The 18146-nt window shown below is 49.2% G+C and overlaps 1 long non-coding RNA gene across 2 annotated transcripts in view; it reads left to right on the top strand.

Annotated features, from left to right (window-relative positions):
* Positions 1–1584: 1584 nt before the first annotated feature.
* The window catches only part of LOC144097784 (uncharacterized), a 37264-nt gene continuing 20702 nt past the window's right edge, over positions 1585–18146 (top strand). For both annotated transcript variants that reach the window (XR_013307097.1, XR_013307098.1), the window contains exons 1-2: positions 1585–1666; positions 16386–17440. This is a non-coding gene — a long non-coding RNA (uncharacterized LOC144097784). The remainder of the gene's footprint in view (positions 1667–16385; positions 17441–18146) is intronic.

Raw genomic sequence — 18146 nt, 5'->3', positions numbered from 1 at the left:
TTTTGTAATGGGAATTTCTAGGTGTGTTCTCCTCTGGTGTGCAAACCTCCGGCAAGAGAGCAAGAAATGCTCCAATGTCTCTATTTCACCACAAGCCGCACAAAGGTTTGTGGGACTGAACCCGCATCTACATAAGTACAGATTTAAGCGGGGAATCCTGTACCGCATGAGTGTCATCGTTACCTCACACTGCCGGGTTTTACACACGTGAGTCTTCCATGGGTACATGAGATGTTGGTAGTCGACGGTAGAGAGTAAGGTATCGTTACATGCGGCGGTTATAAACTGAAAACGCTGAAATCGAGTGATTTCAAAAGGAACAAGATTAGGAACGCTACTGGCAACTGGTGCATTTAGAGCTGCTTTTGCCAAAAAGTCTGCTGCTTCATTTTGTAAAATACCCCAGAGGCCTGGTATCCAAACGAAGCGCACCTCTTTCATCCATCCAGGAATCAAAAAGTTTAGTGAGCGTCTCAAAAAAGCGTCTCGCGTGGACTCCAGCGCCAGCAATACAGAGACAATCTGAGAGGAATATCACCTGAGAAACAGTTGTGGGAATTGCCAAAGCGGCTAGCCCCAGGACCATAAACTCTGCTAGAAATATGGTTGTGTAATCCGGGACTGTGACCGAAAAGCTCCACGAGAGAGACTCTGAGAAAATACCAACCCCTGCCTTCCTGGCGACCCCAGACGCATCTTTATCAATTACAGTATGCTGCGGGTACTGGCCAAGGTTATCCAAGAGGATTCCAGTTAATATCCCTGCAGGTAGATGCTTGGCATTTGGTGGGAAAATAAAATCCAAAGTAATATCCACAGGGGATTCTGCCCAACAAACTCTGCATACAAAACTGAGATCCACACCAATATTGGATAAAAGATTCTGAGTAAATACAACCTGAGGTAGGCCCACCCTTGGCCAATGAGGAGTGAGAGAAAGGGCTGGGTGGGAGACGAAAATAGTAGCTACACCAGGAGGCGACTCAAATCCCCGCAAAAAAGTCCTGACAGTTAACAGGTGAAAACGAAAGTTAAGATCGGGAATACGAGCTTCCAAGTACAGAACTGCGGTGGAGACTGATTGAGGGAGAGCTAGGCAGAGACGCAGCGCGCGCCTTTCTAGCAGCAGTAACGGATTCCCAAAAACCAATTTTCATTTTTTTCCGGAGTCCTCCACTACAGCACCTCTTTCTCTCTTTCTTCTTTCACTCCCACCTTCCTTCCTTCCCTTAGGGTGCGGTTCGGGTGTCCACTGAGATATGCGAGACAATTACTGCGCCGCATCATTTCCTCAAAAACCAATTTACAATTAACAATGTTTTGCTTATGGTTTCTTCCTTTTTTCTTTGCTTCAACAGAGAGAGAGCGGGGCGGGAACGCGCAGCGCAGTGTCGTCTGATAGGATCAGTCGGTGTCGTGAGGTCACGTGCGGCGTTCGTGTGTGCGCCGTATTGGGGCATGCGAGCGATGCTTGGGAGAGAGCGAAAGCTGGAAAAACCAATAGAACAAGGCCACATTGGCTTCTTTTTTTTCTGCAGTCTGTATTGCAGTGCGCGTTGCAGTAGCTGTCTACGAAGACGAGAGGCCACACCGTCGCAGAACATGTTGCAGTAGCCGTGCATCGAGGAGCGTCTGTCGCGGATGTGGTTCGTTGCGTTGCTCGCTGGTAAGTGGCCGCTTTTGTATCGTACGTGTTCGGTGCTTTGGTACTGCTTTTAGGACCGCGCTGCACCATGTACGCAGAGAGAGTGCCGCGTTTCTGCCTGATAAGGCATGCAAGTGCGGGATGGAGTCGATCCATCTGTCCAGAGTAGTAAATTCATTGTCGTCGTGTGAGCAGCGCGCCACACGTCAAAAGATCTTGCTAAGAAGCGTCCCGGGAACCTAGCAGACCATTCATTTTTTTAGAAATGCGTTTTTGAGGCGCACATCGCTTTTCAGGTGTACGCGTCCTGGCAGAGCTGTAGAGTTTGCTGAAGGACCTCCGTAATCGGCTCTACCCTACTCAGGTCTAGGGTGCCTCGATGCGGGCGGTGCACTACACCGAGGCACCTTACTGTAAAGCCGCTCAAAAAACTAGTTTATAAGCTAGTTAATTGGGGGCTTTACCTTACTGGGGCCTGTAGGGCAGCGGCTTCTGTGTATCGTGTGATGGTCTGAGTGTGCAAGTAAGGACACTTGTCCGATTTCAGTGCATTTTAAGGTCCCCCTGTGGCCGAAATTTTTCTGGTGACATCCACTACGGGACCTTTTTCTTCTTTTAAATTCTTTCACTCCTATTCTGTTATGGGTGCGTACTTTGCCGTATTTTGTTGCCCCGTATACGCAGCAGGTAGTGTCACTACCAGCCTCTATGCACTGGTTGCGCTACTTTATTATTAAGCACTCACGTGGCAGCAATGGTTGCCTATGACGCCTGCGTCGCTTCAACCGAAGTCCTCGCCATGTTGGCGCCTGAATTTATTTTCATGTTCGTTTTCTATCCGGTCGCGTCAAGCACACCAGGTGAGGCCTGTTAAGAACGAGGGCGCCAATAGCATTGGCAAACGCACAGCCATTTAATTCGTGTGACGAATTGCGAGATGATGATGAATATGTTAGCGCAAACCATACTTGCGTTGCCGCGCGGTGGCTTTTGACTGTGGCTATCCAGAAGGACTGAGCACGCCGGAAGCGTTTCGTTCGCGTTCCGAAGTGTTTGCTGGCGCCTGATGACCACCACGCCCGAGTTCAAACTCGGAACTCGGGCTCAGTACCCGAGCCCCCAAACCATGACGGCCGCTTTTCGATGGAGGCGGAACGCGAACAAATTGGAGGGACGCTTAAGCTTTGCCTTTAAGAGTGGAGCGCGACAGCGTGTTGCAGCGCTGCCAGGGTGTCCACGGAACGGCATTGCAAGGTGATAGCGTTCGTGGATTTTGCAGTATATGCTTTTGAGAAAAGAGGCGCATAACTTCCTCAATTTGTAGGTGGGCGCCACAATGAAAAAAAATTGATTTTGGGGGAAAAGAAATGGCGCAGCATAAGTCTCACATATCGGCGGACACCTTAACCGTGCCGTAAGGGAAGAGAGTAAGGTGGTAGTGAGAGAAGAAAGGAAGAAAGTGGGGCCGCAGTAGAGGGCTCCGGAATAATTTCGACGACCTGGGTATCTTTAACGTGCACTGACATCGCACAGCACACGGGCTTCTTGGCGTCTCGCCTCTATCGAAACGCAGCCTCCGCGGTCGGGTTTGAACCCAGGAACTCCAGATCAGTAGCAGAGCGCCTAATCACTAAGCCACCGCGGCGGGGTAATAGGTGGACGCCACCAACTACTGTGCGTCGCCCGCTCACTTTCGGATCAAAATATTTTGCAGTTGTTGGGCGCAACAACGTGTGTGTTTGCAGGCGCCTCAGAGTTCACTCATCGGCCTTTCCCAGACCCCGAGCTCGGGGGGGGGGGGGATACCGGCAATGGCTGTTGCCGTAGTAATGCTGAACTTATCGGAACCTCAGGCGATGCAATGCACACACTGTGCTCGAAGAACTTGGTGCAGGTTCCTGGATACTTCGGCCGAGTGCCCTAATCATTGAGCCACCGTTTCTGGTGCCTTTTCATTGGCTTCTGAGGCCTGCAAGTCATGTGAAAGGAGCAAGCAGCGCTGTCTGCTCGCGTCTGCTAACAGCCTCAGCGCACCGCGTTGTCACGACCCTTATTAATTCGAAAGCAATAATTGTTATGTCGTGTCAGCAAAAAGTAACCGCCAATTTTGTCCGCACAATTATGTCGTTCTGTGGAGATTAGTGAGCAAAAGTTAGATTGTGTTATAGTGCGTGTGTAGATCTAGAAATGGGAAAAGTTTGGTTGATGAATTATTAGTTAATTAAAATGATGAAAATAAATGATTTCTTTGAGGCAGGTTTTGTGCGACCGATTCGATGAAAAACGATGTAAATGCGTGAGATGGCTTACTTAGTACAAAAATAAAACAAAATAAATGAAAAATAACAAGAAACGAAAAATAAACACAAATACAACAGAATTCCTAATGATAAAAATATTAGCTGCGGTTCAACTACTGCTGAATATAGTTAGAGAGCGAAAGCTGCAGTATATCGGGCAAGTAGACGCGGCTTGGCCTGTAACGTTGAGTGCGTTCAGCACACTAGACAGGCAACGCGCCTACACTGGCAGGTGGCGGTTAAATTAATGGTTGATCGCGTGAGGTTGTCACGCAATGAACGCTGCGGCTTAGTTGGTTTAGCTCGGCTATGCCAGGATATACTTAGCGAAAGGTAAGGCATGGCATGTTAGCGTTGGTTAATCTTGATTACAAGTCCAGGCTAGTCTGATTGTGTAGCTATGTTGTTATCGCATTAAGACGGCACAATGTGGTTGCGGCGCACGCGAGCTCTCGTTTTCAATCCTGCGACATGTTATCAGGCACGCGACGCAGCTGGCGAAGCGAGCGGAGGCGAGCGCAACGACGAGTTCCAGTTCGAAAAACTTTTATTTCCATCAGAAATGGAGGCCCTCTACTCCCTACCCATGGCGCGCAGGCCTAGGGGCAGAGGCCAGGGCCTCCGCGACTAGATGCAGGCAAAGAGTTGTTGGCTCTTCGCGGCCTCTGCCTCCAGATGGATGGCTTTCTTCTGGGTCGCGGGGTCCGCGCTTTGCAGAAGGGTTTCCCAGGCTTCTCTACTATCTATTCCTTCCCTCACCCCTGGGGAGCGTACACACTGCCAAATTATATGGTCGAGGGTCCCCCTCTCTCCACATTTTTTACATTTATCTTCTATGTCCTCGTCTTGTAGGACGTGTGACGCCCATACCGGGTTTATGAAATTTCCGGCCTGTAGCCTTCTCCAGGTTACTGCCTCTCTGTTCCCGAGCTCCTTGTCCGGAGGAGGGACAGTTCTTCTCTGCAGTCTGTAATTCTCTATGATTTCTGTGTATGTTTGTAGTCTCTGGTCTAGTTTCTTGCAATCTGGCGGTTCCGCTTCTGCTCGGAGGTAGAGATCGCGAGCTAGAAGGTGCGCCGCTTCATTGCCTGGTACTGACGTATGAGCTGGTGCCCGTATTAGGCTAATTTTTCTATTCATCTTTTTCCCCGTTGGAATCCGCACCGCTTCTGATGCGACTCTACCTCTTCCATAATGGTAGATGGCTGTTTTACTGTCACTTATTATATAGTTTGCCTCTGTTCCCACGCAAGCAAGCGCTATTGCTACCTCTTCTGTTACTTCCGAATTGCGGCTGCGTATCGTAGCTGCTGATATTGCTGTACCCTTGCCATCCACCACTGAGGCTACAGCTGCTCCCAGTCTACCGCTCGCCGCATCCGTGTATGCTACCGTCTCCTTAATCATTTCGTTGAAGCGTCTCATGAGGGCTTCGGTTCTCTTTTCCCTCCTCTCACTGTTGAAGGTGGGGTGCATGTTTCTCGGAAGTGGGTCTATTCTGAGATGTTCCCTGACATCCTTCGGGATGTCTTGTTTTTGCTGCATGCCTCTGTCTGCCTGCAATCCTACCATGCCTAAAATGGCTCTGCCTGTATAAGTCTGGCTAAGTCTTTCCTGCTGAGCTGTTCTGACCGCCTCGGCCGTTTCCTTCCGCGTGTTGTGTATCCCCATAGCTAGGAGTCTTTCCGTTGAGGTGCTTATGGGTATTCCTAATGCTCGTTTCTAGCACCTCCTAATTATTGAGTTCAACTTATCTCTTTCTGGGGCCCGGATGTTAAGGTATGGTGTAGCGTAGCTGAGTCGACTGATTATGTATGCTTGCACCAATTTTATTAGGCTCCTTTCATTGAGTCATACCAAACGGCGGCGGCGGCGGCGAGCCGCGCGGCGCGGTGTGACTTTATGCCAGATGACGCGGCGAGTGCGCAAAGCTCAATAACCGCCTCACATATCTCGGTGGACACCCGAACCGCGCCGTAAAGGAAGGGATCAAAGGGGGAGGGAAAGAAGAAAGAGAAAACTGAAAATTGAAAGTTACATGTTGAGGAAAGGCGCGGCGCTGTGCAGTCGGGGAACACCTGTGGCTCGGTGCTACTAGTGGTGAATGCGCAGTTGTGACAAGGAAGCGAGAGAGAGAAATGGGCAGTGGGTCGTCACTACTCCTCGAGTATGCGCAGCACGGCTCTAAAGGAATCGCGCAAAACTGCTCAACCTGCGGCCAATAAAGCTTTCGCTTAGAAGAAAAAAAATGATGGGTATTAGCTCAGCTAATCCAGCATACTCAAAGCGAAAGATATCGGCGTTCATAGTGTTCATTGGCGTTGGCGTTGATATTGTTCTAGATGGCGATCGCTTTGAGCAAAGGAAGGTCGCATAACTAGCTCACTGGATATGTGGACGCCTCATTCATGCATTGATTCGTGGTGAGAGAAAGATGCGGAATTAATGAATTAGCACTGACAGCGCTGTGCTGACATTCGGCACTGCAGCAATACCTGGGCCGCAGCGTTCATTTGGTGACCAATCTCTCGCGATCAACCATTAACTGCATGCGACCTCCCAGGGTTGCAGGGAGGGCGCACTGCCTATCCAGTGAGCGGAACGCCATCAAAGCAGGTTTTTGACACCAACGCCATGTACATGAAAGCGAGATTGAAGTCTCCACTGACACACGGAGCTGGTTGTGCGCCTTTCCTTTCGTGAAAATGAACAGCCTTTGCAAAGTTGTCAACGCAAATGAATTTTATGAACGGCGTAGGCTCACTTGTTTTGTTTGGTTTTTGAGGAAAAGAAATGGCACAGTAACGGTCTCACATATCTCGGTTGACACCCGAACCGTGCCGTGAGGGAAGGGATAAAGGAGGGAGGAAAAAAGGACGAGAAAAATGAAAACTAAAAGTTGCATTTTGAGCAAAGGCGCGGCGCTGAGCAGTAGCGGAACACCTGTGGCTCGGTGTGACTAGGAAGCGAGAGAGAAAAGGCGACGGAGTCGGCGGCGGCCACTTGCGCCTTGCGTGACGTCACTCGCGCTCCGACATACGCCGGCTCGCGCGAAGCGCGGTGTTGACTAGCGTAGTGAAGCTTTTCGCTTCAAAAATGTAGGGACAATGAGAGCAAAAGGAAATGCTGTGTTTGAAACAGGTTTTGTGTGACTGATTCGATTAAAAACGATGTAATTGCGTGAGAGGGCTTAATTTGTGAACGAAACTAAAAAAAAACGCGTCATGCCCAGTGAGCCACGTTTCTCAACTCGTGAAACCACTGCGCGCAAATTGTGCACACTGAATTTCTGCGTCCGTAGCGCTCAGTGATTCTATATGGCCTGCTCTTTAGCCCATGTGTAATCAACATGAAAAAAGGTGCAGGTGTACCACTTGCTCACGTATACAATGCCCAAGATCCAAGGTTCAATGCCGGCCGCGGCGTCCGTGTTCCGATGGAGGCAAAACGGAAAAGGTGCCAGTGTGCTGTGTGACGTCTTGACAACAGCGTAGTACAAGGGTGTTTATTTTCTGATTTTTTTTGCAAGGCACCACGATTCAGTGCAGAATGGCTTGCGCGTTTGTCACGCGAAGCTTCTATGCATGGTGCAGTCCAACAGATGTTCAAGTTTTTGCCCTGACTCGCGCCTCTTTCGACACAGCTATAGCGCTACCTAATGAAACTTGCAGTTAGACATGTAATGAGGTATTTGTACTGTCCTGCCCAGCCTGCACTTACGAAGTTAACCGCTGGACAGAAAAATGGCGCCCGTGACATCACGTTAACACCTCCTACACCATTAAATCAAATTTAGTACATTGTTAACAACTGCAAGCAAAATGTTAGTAACTGCATCGTTACTAACTTTTCACTGCCTGATACTACCTAGGCACACACTCTTAAAAAAAGAAGTTAGTAAAAGGGTAGTAAAAAGGTAGTAAGTGCAGCAGTTACTAACTCGGACTGCGTTTTACTATTTACTACCCTCTTCAAGGTAGAGTTAGTAAACGTAGCCCTTGCTACCTTCTTACTAACTCTGATCGCGAGTAACTACCCAGTTGATAACCGCTCCTTTAGCCATAAAATAAACTCAAAGAATATGACTTATGCAGACTGTCGTGCAAATAAGTTGGTTTTTTCATTAAACATTTCTGCAGGGGCGTGCGGTTAGTTAGACTAAGCTGCTTCTACGATCTCAACTTCATAATTAACGCTGGTTTTTTAGCTCAACGGGTAAGAGCCACTAGCCCGTAATTGAGAGTCAGATTTACGGATTCTATAAGACTGAGAAAGATTTACCTGTGCAAGCCCAGTGCGCGTGTGTGATTCTTTTTTGTTTCTGTTTTTCTTGCATTCTGAACCTCTGTTTGTGCCCGGTAAAGTTGATGCCATCACCTCGCATAATTTGTACATGTAGTGCGCTATGAGCCTAAACCCAAGTGTGTGATTTACGGCGAGCACGCTCTGACAGCTCTGATTGGTTTCGGGGTTTAGTCAAACTGACTATGTAGCTTTTTTTTTCAGTATGCACAAATTAAGAAACATATGCGAAAGTTTCTATTCATTTTCTTAGTAAATACTACAAGCTTCCCGTTACTAACTGCGGGTAGCAGCCGTTACCAACTCAATGGATTAGTAACTGTAACTAATCTTCCAGTTTACTAACAGGGTAGTAACATACGTGGCAACGAGTTACTACCCCAAAGTTATTAAGCACTACTACCTTTTTTCTAAGAGCGTATGGTGGTCACTCTCAGGTTACCAGTTACTGGATTTTCTAGATCCTCCTTCGGGTAGGGGAATTAGAACGGGGTGGAGTGTATTTGGCAGGTGCTCCCGGGTCATTAAAGGATAGTATATAGCAGTTGTATCTTGCAAGTAAGAGAGTTGATGAAGGACGCTGCCAGTACACGCATCCGGGGTGGAAACTTACGAAAAGATTTGAAATAACGGCAGCGCAGCGACCTATGACAAGAAGATTGGTACAACGTGAAAAGGCAGGTATAGGGCAGAATGGGTGAGAGAACAGACTCCAGTTATTTTCATCCTTGTCGAAATCAAGAAGGAATGGGCGGGGAATGTAATGCGAAGAGAAGATAACCGATGGCCCGGTATGGTAAAAGAATGATTTCCAAGAGAAGGCAGGCGTAGCAGAAGGCGGCAGAAAGTTAGGTTTGCGGTTGAAATCAGGAATTTTTCGGTGGTAAGGTGCCCACAACTGCTTCAGGACGACATTAATTAGAGAGACATATGGCCTTTGTTCTGCTGTGAATGTAGTTTCGTTGATTATAGGGATACTGAGAAAGTAGCGACGTTCACCTTTTTCGGCTTTCTCCTAGAACATGTCCATCACTGCTTATGAGCGCCCCCCATGAGGACCAGAACTCCTCGACGTATTTAAAAGACGCGAACTTTCCTCACTCTTTAGTGCTACAATTGTGATATCAGTTTTTAATGTAAAACTGTATTCAAGTCACTCGGTAATAACTGCGCAAATCGCTGGCGCAATCGACGCGACTGTTTCACGCGTGCGCTGGAAGCGTTCGTCCTTTTCTGGTGCTAAATGTGAAACAGGCCGCTAGCTGTGCGATGCATCACGTACACGCGTGCTCTGCCAATCACACACGCAGAGGGAGGGGTAAATTAAGGAGAGAGCGTGAAAGCAAGGAGGTTCACGGCGAGATGTGAGACTGACACTATGTACCCTCCGAGTGCCAGGAGGGTCCTTATTTAAATCTACTCTCTGCCGAAGCAGGAGTGAACACGGTATTTCTCCCCTCTGGCGGTATTAGGCGGAGTAAACGCCTGCTTAAGGGTGTACAGTAGCTGCTTTACTCTTTTTGTGCTCGTACAGACTTTTTATTGTCCATAGTGAACACGGCACCGTTCTTTTACAGGGCCACGTCCCCAGCCGTAAGGTTCCGCAGCGGTGGATTTTTCCTGCGGAGCTCCCCCCCCCCCCCTCTGGCCGTAGTGGATTAGAGGTCGGAGCAGGTCGCCGAAGGTAGGTGCATGTCTATTGTCGCGTTTACATGAATACGAAGTAAACGCCTGTTTAAGAGAGAAAAGTAGCTGCTTTCCTCTTTTTATGCGCGACGGCGTTTTATAGTACATAGAGTACGGTGCCGTTATTTAACAGGGCCACGTCCCCAGCCGTAAGGTTCCACGGTGGAGGTGGATTTCGAGCTGTAGGTGTGTATTTCCTTCTCACAAAACGTCAGCAAGTGTTCGATACTTTTTTCCTTTTGCTCAACCGGTGTCCATATCTCGTGCGTGCAGGAGCCGATCGCTAAGGTTTATTCCCTCAAGTAATGGTGACTTCTACAACCCGTCCATTACTTGCATATCGTGCGTAAATGGGAGGTCGCCTTGTGTTCGCTGCGTCGTGTCAGCCACAAAAGGTGTACGAGAACCTGCGTCGCGCCCCGCCGCGGTGGCTCAGTGGTTAGGGTGCTCGACTACTGATCCGGAGTTCCCATTTTTATGGAGGAAAAATGCTAAGGCGCCCGTGTGCTGTGCAATGTCAGTGCACGTTAAAGATCCCCAGGTGGTCGAAATTATTTCGGAGCCCTCCACTACGGCATCTCCTTCTTCCTTTCTTCTTTCACTCCCTTCCTTATCCCTTCCCTTACGGCGCGGTTCAGGTGTCCAACGATATATGAGACAGATACTGCGCCATTTCCTCCCCCCCCCAAAAAAAAACAATTATTAACCTGCGTCGCTGTGTGTTCCGCCCAGCATCTTCTCATCTGATTTTAACTTGTTTTAAAGCGAAAGCTGTACTACGCCAGCCAGCGAGCCATTTCGGCTCGTCGTGCCGTATGCCGTATGTAGGCAGCCGCACATATAAACTGCATGCCGCATGCGGTGTCCGACGAACGACCTTGAGCCGCCGTTACCTAGCAACACCGCAGCTGCGCTCCAGCAGATGGCGCCGCCGTCGACGCCGCTCCCGTCGCCGCCCGCTCCACCAGATGTGCTCCGCTGGGGTAGAGGGAGAGGAGGTGTCGCCTCGCGGGGTATATATATATATATATATATATATATATATATATATATATATATATATATATATATATATATATATATATATATATATATATATATATATATATATATATATATATATATATATATGCGCTTCGCCACAGAGTATTTTAGTCCTGGAGAGCACGAATGAGACGCAGCAACGACAGAACGAAGCGAGGAAGAGAACGCTCTTAAGAGATACCAGAAGAACGCGCCGCACGGCTCGGCTCGAGAAGCGTCGTAACGATGATGCGCCTAATAAAAGTCATGCCACGTCCCGGACTGACTCTTCAACTGCGGAAGAGGCCGGTCTGAGTTCTTGAAAGGGTCAGAATGAGACGCTGCGTAGACGACGTGCCGACGAAACGAAGCTTTCGCACTTCAACTAGGGTTAACCAGAGCTAAACAACAGCCAATGTTTTTTGACAACATATCCCCCAACCATGCAAAGTCACTTACTGTGCCTACCTTGGCTACACTCTAAACAGAAAGGAGTAGAAAGGGAGTAAGTTGTTCTCTTTGTCTGGTAAAAACTTTATTCAAAAGTCCTGCAGGGTTTTCGTCGACGGGGCCTTAGGTCTTCCACATGCGGACGTCGAGGTGTTGCCTCGCCGTCGCCTCGCGGGCCTGCTGGACGGCCCAGAGTTGGTCACCGAGACTGGGGCTGCGCAAAGCAGCGGCCCACCGCGGCGGGAGGGTTCCGGAGTTAGCACCGTCAGGGTTTTTGCTACAGTCCCAGAGCATGTGGGGTAAAGTTACTATAGCAGTGTGGCAGACCTTGCATACATTCGCCGGGTATGTTCCGGGGTAGAGTCTGGAATTGTGCCGAGTTGGGTACGTGAGCGTCTGCAGTTGTCTGAGGGCCACCGCGTCCGCCCTGTCCAGCTTGTCATTGGGCGGAGGGAATGTTCGGCGGGCTAGGCAGAGGGCCTTGGTAATTTCGTTGTATGTGGTCAAACAGTCTTTGGTGCTGCCCCATGGACGACGGTCGCCGGCGTGGTTCGCGAGCTCGCGCGCCTTGGCGTGTGCCGTCTCGTTTCGGTTGCGATATGTGTTCGATACTGCTCCCATGTGCGCCGGGAACCACTAGATTCAGGTTTGAAAAGCTTCCTCCAACTGGAATTTTCGATTGCTCAGGGTTCGGGCCGCTGTCTGTGAGACCCATCCTTTGGCGAAGTATTTGACCGTTTGTCGCGAGTCGCAGAGAACTGTGGTGCACGTCGGATCCGTGAGGGCGAGGGCCACCGCCGCTTCCTCCGCTTCTTCTGCGCGCTCGCACGCTCGCACGCTACACTTGCCGTTATGCGCGTTTCGCCACTGGAATCGACGACCGCAACCGCGAATCGCGAGCGTTCTGCGCATTCCGCGGCGTCAACGTACCTTGTCCCCGTTTCGTCTCCGTGGCTGTGTAGGAAAGCTATGGCCCTGGCCACTCTTCTTCCCCGGTTGTGTTCTGGGTGGACGTTTCGTGGAATCGGGTCGACTCTTAGGGTTTGTCTGATCGCGTCCGGAACAGCGACTTTCTGGCCTTGTGCATGGTAACGCATGCTGACACTTTCTATGATCTGGCGTCCTGCTCTCGTGCCCGCTAATCTTTCTAGTTGTGAAGTGCGCTGCGCCTCGGCGATTTCGGTAAACGTGTTGTGAAGCCCGAGCTGGAGCAAGCGTTGCGTGCTTGTGGGCTCGGCTACTCCCCCCCCCCCCCTTTATAAGGGTATGCACTAGAGGACAGATCCGTTTTACTCGCTTATTCATGTTTAGATTGTATAGCATCTTACAGGACCACAGGGCAGTACCCATCGCAATGTAAAGTGCAAAGAAAAGGCCGGCCGAAACATTTATTCATCCTATCCTGACTGGGCTTCCGCTCTTCGGCTTTCCGATTACAGCGCAGTTTCTGTCGCAGAATTTCTGGCCATGTTCTGCATGGTCATCAGAGAGTTATCTGCTGAGCAGTGTAGCGTCATTGTTAAGTCTGATCCCCTTTCACATTGTACAGCCCTGACATCTCCAAACCGGGAAAATTCACATGAATGAGATGACGGACTTGCTCGCGTCTTCTTTCTTGAGCAGGCCTGTACTGAACTAGCTTTCCATTATGGCTGGGAGCCCTTCCCCTTCCAAGAAATTCGGTGTTTAAAGTGCAGGTGAAATTTCGAGTCAGTGCCTTTCTCATCACTGGTGTGAGATGATCTGACCAGCTTCCGATAAGACATTCCTTCCTAAAAATTCTACCTTCATAGATCTGGGTGTTCTTTCTGCAATGAACCTGAAACTTTGGACCGTTTCCTCCTTTCTTGCCGCCGATTTGCCTCCTTCCGAAAAGTTTCCTTGAGGATACTTTTTTCAAAAATGCTTTCTCTGAAAATTAGTTTTTGGGGAAAGGAAATTGCGCAGGATCTGTCTCACATATCGGCCGACACCTGAACCGTGTCGTAGGGGAAGGGATAAAGGAGGGACTGAGATTAGAAAGGAAGAAAGAGGTGCCGTAGTGGAGGGCTTCGGAATAATTTCGACCAGCTGGGGATCGTTAACGTGCACTGACATTGCACAGCACACGGGCGCCTTAGCGTTTCGCCTCCATCGAAACGCAGCCGCCACGTTCGGGTTCGAACCCGGGAACTCCGGATCAGTAGCCGAGCGCACTATCCACTGAGCCACCGCGGCGGGTCACGAGTTCATTTTTCTTCCCCTGGAATGATTACCTGCTACAGGGGCGCCGATCACGCTGAACTTGTGTGTGTGTTATGCTTATTTTCTTTACTCGTCGTTTTTTCTGTCAATCTAAGCTCATGTTATGTTTTTTGTATTTATTTGTACTGGAATCGCTGCTCCTTTTTTAACTGTTTTCTTTTCTCTGCCTAAAGCCTGCCCGGTAATACCAGACTGAATTCCTTTCGTGGCCTGTCCCTCTCGTGTGGGTATATGTCAGTCACCAACAACAACAGCGTCGCCATAGTGCTCGCTGGACTGTTCTGGGTATAGACCTCCTTCACCCCGCGACGTCACGAAGATGCGGTGGCGCTGATGTCAGCAGCGGCTTTCGCATGGCAGGCAAAAGAGGTTCGCCTGCCCGTGCTTACCGCATCTGCCGGCGGCTGCATCAAGCCTGTGCACTGCAGAAGCAGCATGTATTGACCAGCTTCGTCACTGTTGGATCCGCGTAGTAGCATAAAAGGAAATTTAAATTAGCCTCGATAGGTTTCTCGCACATAAACACCGCATTAGGAAACTGGCTAACATGCATTGGGACACGGTAGTATAGCGCGAAGTCTGGGAGTCGATCGGCACTGCCATTGTATGTACTTAATAGCATGCAAGTTACTACGTTCATTCACCTGAACAACAAGATAGTAGGCTCATGATTGCGCAGGGAAAAAAAAGCACATATGTAGCTGCACACGTATTTATCACCTTGAGCCGGTGTGCACGGGGCGCCGGCAGGTTCACTCGCCCCCAAGGAAAGCGTACTTTTGTTAAAAGCACATCATATTTTAATGGCGCGTTTTATGGCATTTAATATGTACTTTAAACCGTTTCTTGATATAACGACGTAATTATTTGATTCGAGTAGAAAGAAGTCTGATAAGTTGTGTCAATCTTGCGCGGTCGCGTTGGCGCGCTTAGAATAGCGTACCTTAAGTGTGCTAAACGCCAAATGCTTTTTCATTGCATCATGCATGTGTCATGTTTCATGAATTAGTACATGATCGCGAAGCTTGTTTGGAAAGAAGCAGCCGCAGACGCGCTACTGACAGACACATGGCGAGATTGAGAGGGGACGCGGCAATGGAAAGTGTTTTCGTTATTCATGCATGCGATATGTAACAAACCTTGGTGCAAATATGAAATTGCTACGCCAATTTCAGTAATGCCTTTTATTTTTAGCTATAACTGGTGCAGTTCTGGCTAATTGTAATTAACACCCTCGTCAGGTCACCCCAAGGTCTTAAATAATTGAGTAGATAGTGCGCATTTTTTTTATGCCAGCATGTACACAAAGCCCTGTTCTGTATGATGACGCGATTAGTTCTTTTTCTAGATGATCAGTACTTATGCATGCAGAGTTACATGAAAACGTTTCTTAGAAAGAATAACTAACATAGTACTGCACGTGTAGGAAAAAAAATCGGGAGATTTAATACGCTCCTCAACGTCTCAGGAAAAGTTTGCGACAAATGGGATCATTTATTTTCATGCGTTACGGAATTACGAAGGTGAGTGATGCCAATCGCAGAAAATGTTAAAGGTCAGAAAACAAACCTTAAAGTTTATTCCTTCATTTATGGCCTCTTTGCTTTCGCTTTGGTCAAATAAATGTGACACTGAACTCAAAGAAAGCCTCAAAGAAATCAAAGAAATTACCTCACAATTTTCGACGACCACACATCAAAAAAGAGTAGTTTATAAGTTTGTACTGAATATTTTGCTATAATTTTTCGTCACGAAACAAGACTCCAGGGCTAGGAAAGAAAGTAATTCCAGAAATCAAAATTTTTCACCAAATCGCACAGTTTAACAGGGGGACAAGTCGGCCTGGCTGGTGCGTGGTAATGCGGCTAAAAACAGCGATTAAGCGAGACAGAGGAGATCGGGGACACGACGCTGTCCCCACTTTTCGCACAGCGCGACACATGTGTCAACAGACGGTGAGCGCACGCACTTCCCCTCACTACTGGCCCGAAGTAAAATCATTCCGGCTAATGCAGAGTGTCAAAACTTATTTTATTCAATGCCTACAGCGTATAAATCAACGGCAGAAACGCTTTATACATGTTTACTACTAACCATATATACAATATACAGTGGCAAACTATTTCTCTGAATACCCCACACGTGGCCAACGCGAGCTCGTGTACTTCGAGAAATTACTAAGTTGCAAGCATCAACCATAGCTGTGATTCGCAGAAACCGGAAACGCGCCTACAACCCTTGAAAACTCGCGCTCAACACCTCTCCGCGACGCCTCTCCCCGACCTTTTGCCTACCACGAGCCCGCTAGCTACTGCAGCGCCACCTCGTTTGTTTGCAAACATGCAGGAGGCCTATACCTGGCTGGCGCTTTCACGCCGGAACCTGTTTTCGACAGCCCAGAAAGCGGCGTTTCGACATCTCCCTCGCGCGATGCAAAGGGGTCGCCTAAACCGATCTCTAGCAGAACGAACATGTGCACGGCAGGGAGACGGCTCCGTACTCTATACAACCATAATGTAGCGATTCTTCGGCAGACTCATCAATTCGGCCTATCAGATCCTGCATTGTCACGCCTTGGAGCACTCGACAGATTTGTCAGCAGTAGGTTATACACTCGGGTAGAGCGTATGCGGAGAGCTCTGAAAGGTTTCCATGGTTCAAATGAGTGCAGGATGAGTAGTAGATTGTTCTTTAGGTTCTCTTGTACTGACTTCGGCTTCTATCTTGTGTTGCAGCGTCCGCTGCCGAATGAATGCGCCGGAGTTTAATGACGACGACGCCGTTCTCCGATCCATCTTGGAGCATGTGAAGACGATAGTGCAGAAGGAGAACAGCGGCGTACCATCATCCGTGTCCAGAGACAGCTCGCGCGGCTGCCGGCCAGGACATTCGGACGGTTCGACTCGCCAGTGGCCACGATTCGCTTGGCCACTTACAAGTTTCCAGGAGAGATATGCGTGGAACCGGATGGAGGAGTCTATGCCTGCACCTCCAGTGCGCCTCGTGCACATCTCTTGACACATGCGCAGCAGAACAGTTCCTCGGCCAAAGTTGTGACTGAGGGTCGAATAACAGCCGTCAATGAGAGGAACCGCGGTTTCATCGTGACTCACCACCCCGACCGTTACAGTGTCCATTTTCCTTTCAGCGGCACCACACAGCGGCCCGCCGGTTCCGGAGGCCGAATATAGGCGATGTCGTCGAAATAGATTCAGCGTGGGGCCCTGTGCGGTCTAACTGCAGATACAAAGCCAAGGTCGTGCGCAATGTAGACGCCAAAAAGACACCGGCAGAAGCGACAGAGCCGCGTGACCCCGACGACAAGCAGGTAATCGCCGATCGGGTGGGAATGGTCTCATTCGTCCGACCTGGCCACGGTGTAATCAAGTTCGGGGAGAGACGAAGAGCGCTCCTTATTCAACAGACGAAGCGTGCCTATATCTCTGCTCTCGTGCGGAGAAACGCTGATGGACGCCTTCTGAGTGGGGCAGAAGGTATGCTTTGAGGCGCAGCCGTACTTGAAGGGTAACGGCCTCTGCAAATGGTATGCGACGGCAGTACGCACTTTGCTGCGCGGAAGTGCCCCCACTGTCTTCGACAACGGTGACCAGGCGTGTAGTGCTGCATCGCGTACTGCGAACGAACAGCGGAGTAAAAGGCCGGAGCTTCCAGGCACCGGTGTTGGAAGCAAGCCAACTCGGTCGTGCGGCGGGGATGGTGCTGAGAGTGCCACAGCAATGCAGCGCCCAAACGGCGCCGCAAGCCAGGGGCTCAGCGTTGAAGCGCAACCGTAAGTATGTCTTCAAATCATTGGTTCTTCAGTCCTCTCATGTACTGCGGCGTCAGAAAAATAAGCCCAGCCTAGCTGTAAACAGGAAATTTATCCACAGGTCTTGAGTTTTAACGCGAGGACGTTAAAGAGCTCGTGGTGCGGAAAAGGCGACGGCTGCCACGACTCCCTCGCGTCGTACGGCGCAGTAGCTCTCAGATCTTGACATCTCTGTGGACACCTCAACCCCGCGAAAACATGTTTTGAGGAAAGAAAACGCTATCGATGAAATGAAAGGGCGAAGTACAGCTCTCACATCTCGACATCTCGGTGGACACCTCAACCCTGCGAAAGCATGTTTTGAGGAAAGAAAATGTTAATGAAGAAAGGAAAGGGGAAAAAGCTCTCAGATCTCGACAGCTTGGTGGACACCTCATCTCCGCGAAAGCATGTGTTTTGAGGAAAGAAAACGTTATTAACGAGAGGAAAGGGCACAGAAGCTCTGAGATCTCGACATCTATTACCTTTTGCTTCCACATTTGGCGGACACTTTTTCGCCTGGTAATGCTTTTGCATTAATAATGCCACTAAAAAAATTACACAGCTCAGGACCAACCAGCTTTATTATAAAGGAAGGGATTTCATCGTTCCCTGGAGCGGTATTTTTTAGACTAGAAGTTACCAGAATGACTTCGTCTGGAGCAGCAAGGCGTAAGTGAAAAGAATG

The sequence above is a fragment of the Amblyomma americanum genome, chromosome 1, assembly GCF_052857255.1.
Source record: "Amblyomma americanum isolate KBUSLIRL-KWMA chromosome 1, ASM5285725v1, whole genome shotgun sequence".
NCBI classification, from domain to species: Eukaryota; Metazoa; Arthropoda; class Arachnida; order Ixodida; family Ixodidae; genus Amblyomma; species Amblyomma americanum.
Note: the sequence above shows the minus strand (reverse complement) of the source record. Positions and strands in the feature narration are given on the sequence as shown.